The sequence below is a fragment of the Megascapheus bottae genome, chromosome 22 (genome assembly GCF_031878675.1).
Source record: "Megascapheus bottae isolate mThoBot1 chromosome 22, mThoBot2.hap1, whole genome shotgun sequence".
Lineage (NCBI taxonomy): Eukaryota > Metazoa > Chordata > Mammalia > Rodentia > Geomyidae > Megascapheus > Megascapheus bottae.
In genome coordinates, this window is record NC_143530.1 from 31042734 (window position 1) to 31049580 (window position 6847).

Consider the following 6847-nt stretch of genomic DNA (forward strand, 5'->3'; position numbering starts at 1 on the left):
CCGAACCCAAATAAGTCACTAGTTCAATGCCTCTCAGACTATGCTATGACACGTACTGAATTCTCACTCTTCTCTCCCTCCCCCCAACAATACTAGCTCCAGTTATCCATTATGGTTGCTTATGACAAACAGCATCTCTGGTATTGAAGTGACTGTCTAGCATTTGGAGGTAGCTGGTGAAAATGCTCTTCAACCATGTGGACATTGAGCAGTAATATTACTGGTAATATTGCTATTACTCACTGGTATGTCGCTATAGCAAAATATCTGAGGTTGAGTACTTAATAAAGAGCTTCATTTGGCTCGTGATTCTGATGATGAGCAGGTCCACATATGGTGTCTTGGGAAGGCTTCTTTGGCTGTTTCCTAACATGATAGAGAGGCAGAAAGAGAAATGCTATGTGAAAAGAGCACAAAGCATGGGGGTGCAGGTGTGTGTCAGTGTGTGTGTGTAAATGAGGGTGGCCTCACTTGATAATGACCACCTTGTGAGAACACCTGAAAAATCCGGTCCACAATGTGAGATCCATATTCATCTACTTTGACCAAATTACCTCCTACCAGGCCCTGCTTTTTAAAAGTCTCACCAGTACCTCTGACCTCCATTACTACATTGACTCAAGCTCTGGCACATAAATCTTTAAGAGACTCTGTATCAACCATATCCAAACCATCACGAGCATTTGACGATCACTTCTCTTCTCTGAACACTGGTCTCGGCACCGATGAATAAACAGGCTGATCTCTAGTTTCATAGCTGCAGTTTGAAAACTACGGTAATAAAGATCTGTGGCCTGTGATGCAGTTCCAGTGTTACTGTGATGGGTTTGTTCATGGTGATAGCAGAACAGAATTCATCAAATAACCTTCCTTCTACAAGATTAGATCATTTTCTTCCTGGAATTTAGCAGCCAGTAAAAAACAAAACCAAAAACTAATGTTGAGTGCCTAAGGGCTGATCAAAGTTTTACTTTGTCCAGGCTTTCAAAACTTTTATTCCTCCATAGTCAATTAAATCAAAGAACCCATTAAGATAAATGTTGGCTATGATATGTGAAGGTCTATTTCCTACATGTTTCCAAATGCTTCTCCTACCCCGTTGTTTGTTCTCTCCTGATGTTATTTCTACGGGCAAAAGAAGCAAAATTACCCTTTCCAGGAGCATTTTTTTTTTTGCTTGGTGACAGAACTTACTGTCTGCCAACAGTTACCAAAATAACACCCAATACAGTTTTGATTCATTTTGTGTTCGTTTGGTAGCACATTTTTGTGGCTGATGTACTGAGCTTGACTATTTCACAGTCCTCCTATCAGCCAAACATAACACGTCGTAGATGATCCTTCAAAATTCATTTGGGTTCAACACATGGTATATGATCGTTCAAAATTAATTTGGGTTTGAACTTTTTTTGGATAATTTTCTTTATAGCTATATTTTTCAATACAGTAGCATCCAGCCACATGTGACTATTAAATTTAACTTAATGAAAATGAAATTGAATTTAACATTTATTCCATCTACTGCACTGGCTACATTTCAAGTGCTTAAAAGTAGCATGTGGTATGTGGAGAGAGTGGAAGTAGAACATTTCCTTCTTTTTTTTTTTCCTTTCTGAACTGGTGAGGTTAAGTCCTTGATTTACCATTTGAGCTACATTGCCCAATCACTTTGCTTTTTAATTTGCTTTTCAAGATAGGGTCTCATGCCTTTTTCCAGGTGATCTTGCCCTTTTGTTTCCTGAGTTTCTGGGATTATAGGCATAAGGTGTTGCATTCAGTTAACAGGTCCCGTATATTCTATTTGGTAATGCAGATTTTGGTAATTTGGTATTAAACCATCTAGAATTCAAAAACCATAACCTTGCATCATAGAATGTTTATTCGGTTTGTACCCAGGAATCCCAGGAAAATGTCCAGTGGAAAAGAAGAAACCTTGGAAAATGTCTCAAAGGAATGATCTGTTCACAGATCTAAAGGGCAATGGATTGGGGTTGGATGAAGAACTCATTACACTCCATAAGTGTTACTGGAATGTACTGCAAACAGTACAAAATAAAAAAACCTCTTGTTTCCATTTCTTGGAGTTTATTTTGATAAGCATCATTTTATATGATATGCACATATGTTATTGAGCCCTTGTGGTCCTCTTCTAAGAATATTCTCCTTTGGTCTCATTGTGGGAATGTTTGGAGTCCTGTTTAATTAATTAATTAATTAATTAATGTCTGAGTGTAATTTTGTTGTCTTTTACTATCCACTGGTTTTACAATGATTACAAATGAGGGAGACTGTGTAATCTCTGTTTCTTTGGGTCTGGCTTACTTAATTTACTAGAAGTAGTATGGAGGTTCCTCAAAAGAATAAACAGAGCTTTCCTGTGACCTAGCAGTCCCACTCCAGGCATTTACCCAAATGACCACGAGCAAGGCCACACTAGACGCCATCAGCATAACCACGTTCACTATAGCATTGTTTATCACAGCTAAGACAGGCAATCAATCCAGATGCTCTCCAGTAGATAAATGGATCAAGAAAATTTAGTGTATTAGATAGATACATGTTGGAATTCTATGCTTCTATCCGAAAGAATGGCATTGCCCCATTTGTAAGGAAAAGGAAAAAATTACGTTAAGTGAAGTAATGAATGAATTACATTAAATGAAGTTTCTGAATGAGCTTTTTACATGGGTCAAGAAAGAATACCACCAGGTCTTTTTTATTTCCAGTTCCATGATGCTTCCTGGATTTGCCTCCCACAACACTCACGTTTAAGGCTATGCTAGTTTTTCATGAGGTTCTTCGCAGTGGCCTCTTAATTAATCTCCCTATACCCAGTCTATTCCTTCAGCCCATCTCACCATTAACTCTAGTGGACAATCCTTCCCCCTATTATCCAAAAACATTTAAGTAGAAAATTTAAATGGAAAATGGAAAACCTCATAGACAAACAATTCATAGGCTTCAAGTTGCCATTTTGACTTTGGGGGGGAGGGGGATTAGAGGGAAATCTTGGAGAAAATAAGAGTGGGGATGACACTGTTCAAAAATAAATGTCCTCATTGCCTGACTTATGTAACTGTAACCCCTCTCTACATAAACTTTACAATAAAAAAGAAAAAATTCTCACATCATTCTGTGTTCTCCTTTCTGAGATGCAAATCATACTTTATCTGATGCGTCTGCACTATCTTTCCTGTGGCAGCTGAGAGAGAAAGGAGGTGAAACTGAGCACAGGAGAAAGGAAAAACATAATCATATAATTTTTGTTAAAGTACACTGTTATAGTTATTATATTTTGTATCATTATTGCTGCTAATTTCTTACTGTGCTTAAACTATAAAACTAGATACTACATAAACTATGTAATAAACTATAAACTATGTATTTTATGATAGGTCTATATAGAAAAACGTCTGTTGTTTCAGGAATTCATTGAGATTCTATAACAAGGGGGGAACCATTGTACTTGCTGATTCTTCTGTACTCCGGTTTAATCATATCATTTCCTTACTTAAAATTATCCCCTGAGGACTAGGAGAAACAAAAACATGCAGATATCCAGTTTACCCAGTCATGTTTGTTGAAGAGTCTGTCTTATCCCTAGAGTGTGTTTTGTGGCACATTTTTCTAGAATGAGGTGGCTATAATGTGGGTTTGTTTCTGAGCTGTCTACTCTGTTTCATTGGGCTACATGTCTACTTTTGTTACAATACCATCCAATACTATGATTCTATAGCATACTTTGAACCCAGGTGTTGGACCATCTCCAGCATTGTTCTTTTGTTGAGAGCTGTTTGGCTCTTCAAGGTGTTTTGTGCTTTCCTTTGACATTTATAATTGTGTGTTCTATTTCTATGAAGAATGCCACTGAAATTTTGATGGAACCGCATTGCATTTATAGGTCATTTTGGGGCAATACAGCCATCTTCACAATATTAATTCTATTGACCCATGAACTAAGAAGTCTTCCTAACTTCTGGTGTCTTTAATTTTTCAGTGTTTTATAGTAAAGGTCTTTTACCTCTTTTGTTAGGTTTAATACTAGGGTTTATTTTTGTGTGTGATTCTGGGGTTGGAATTTAAGGTCTTGTTCTGACTAGGTGTCTTGTTCTGACGAGATCTACCACTTTGTGCCCTGTTTCCAGTCACATGGGAATGTTAAAGAACACAATCAATTCTGCTGTGAATGGAATCATTCTTCTCATTACTTCCACGAATGTTCACTCTTGGTGTGTAAAGAAGCTACTGTTTCTTGTATATTCTATTTTTCATTTTGCTACTTTGTCAAAAGTTTCTTAGCCCTGAGTTTTTTGGTGGAATCTTGGGAGTTTGAGTTTTTGGTCTTTTAAGCACCAAATCATATTGTCTACACATGATGATATTTTGACCATTCTTTCCAATTTGTCTCACATGTTTACTTCTTTCTTTTGAATTATTGGTCTGAGAGTTCGGACCTATATTGAATAAGAGTAGGGAGTGTAGATACCTTGTCTTGTTCATGTTTTTAGAGGAAATGTTTTCAGTTTCCTCCCTAGCTGGAGGTTTGTCACAATAGTATTGATTATGAAGCAACTCACTCTTCCATCCATTCTCTGCCTATCCACATACACATACGTCACATAAGGCATCCTCTTTATTTCATTTTGAAAATTTATTGCAAGGTGATGAATGGGAAGTTACAGTTACATAACTAAGGTAATGAGTACATTTCTTTTTTCTTTTTTTTTGTCAGTTGTGGGACTTGAACTGTGGGCCTGGGCATTGTCCCTGAGCTCTTCAGCTCAAAGCTACCACCCTAACCCTTGAGCCACAGCGGCACTTCCGATTTTCCAGTGATTAATTGGAGGTAAGAGTCTCACAGATTTTAGTGCCCAGATTGGCTTTGAAGCTAGGGATTACAAGTGTGAGCCATCACACCCAGCTTCTACTTGTTTTTAAACACTGTTACCCTCTTCCTAATTTTCTCCTGCTTACTACTCCCCACTCCCCTTTCCCCACAAGTAATGTTCTTTTCCAACATAGTGTCTAGTAAAGTATCATTGCTGCATTAGTTCATACTTTGTCCTGCTGATTCTGTGATTCCCTTTCCCATCCATGAATCAGATAAACTTAGATACAAGACAAAGGGTACAGAAAGCCAAAACAGAAAGAAAAATAGAAATAACTGCATACAGGACATCATAAGAACCTCTTGTTTCTAATTCTTGGAGTTCATGTTGATACACTTCTTTATATGTGGTCGTATGCACTTAGTGATTGGGCCATTATGATCCCCTGTTAAGAGTATCATAGGCATATTTTAGTTATTTTAAATGAGGAAAACCATGAAGCCTAGATGTCTTTGGGCCCAGTTTGCTTCACTTAACATCATTTTTCCAGCTCTTTCTATTTCCTTATGAATGGGGCAATGCCATTCTTTCTGATGGCAGCATAGAACTCTATTGTGTATATATAACACATCTTAATCCATTCATCTACTCAGGGGCATCTGAGTTGGTTCCATTTCTTAGCTATAGTAAATAATGCAGCAATGAACATAGTTGTGGTGGTAGCTTTAGTATGGTCTTGTTTGTGGTCATTTGGGTAAATGCCGAGGAGAGAGATTACTGGGTCAAAGAGGAACTCACTGCTTTCCAGAGTGGTTGAACAAGTTTACACTCCTACCAACAGTGTAGTAGTGTTCTCTTTTGGTCACATCCCTATCAGCGTCTGTTGTTATTTGACTTCTTGATAATTGCCATTCTAACTGGGGTAAGGATCTGGGCAGCTGGGATCTAATTAAACTCCCTCCACATAAGTCATCTTCTACTTCCTTCCCCACAAGTCTCAGCTACTCATGGCTCCAATCTCAACCCAAATACCATTCTTTCTGCTCAGTCTATTTCACAGCATCTTTCCAAAGTTTGCATTTTCTGAGAACATACAGCATATCGTGTTCCTCACTCAAGAGGGTTGTGAAATGCCACCGTCTGAGGTCAATGTAGACAGATAGCTTGGTGCACACATGATGTAACCTTCCCAGATACCCCGAACACAGTGAATTCTCTACATCATGTCACTGAACAAGTGAGGAGAGATGTCTGTGCTTTTGTCACCAGGGATCATTTTCTCACCCTTTGGGTTTCCAGAAATGCCACTGACAAAATCAGCAGCCATGATTTACATTTCTGTGGAGCTGCCTTCTCTCCAGGCAAAGCTTGAAAGAATAACTGTATTCTAAAACAACTATTTGTTTAGAGCTAGTTACAAGGTGGTCATAATTTCTCTTCTCTAAATTTCCATAGTGCTTTCAGAGTATATTTTACGCTGCTTCTCATTTTGTTAATTCAGGACACCACATTCTTTTGTACACACACACACACACACACACACACACACACACACACACACACATATTTAGACATGCCTCATCTCTTCTTCATGGTTATCCTCCTCTTTTCTGTACCTACAATTGAGATTTCTGGTGCTCAATCCTGAGGCTCATTTCATCTTCTCCCCGCCCCCAGGGTTGGAGGTTTAAACTCTGGGACCTCATGCCTGCTTGGGTGAGTCCATACCCCTGAGCCATGCTTCCAGCTCTGATTTTCACTGGCTATTTTTAGAATAGATTGTCTCTTCATTATGAAAGAGAACATCTACTCATGTTTGCCATAGGAAATTTTACCTTTCATTTGTAGAACTGGAGTATAGTCAATAGACATAGATTCACCTATGAAATTTTGAGTATTTCATCTTCCTTATTTGTCTGTAGACTTTTCTAGCCCACAGTTTGAAATTAGCATTTGTTAAATAAATGCATGAATGAATGAGTCTCACAGGAAATATTTTAATTTAGCATTCACCTATG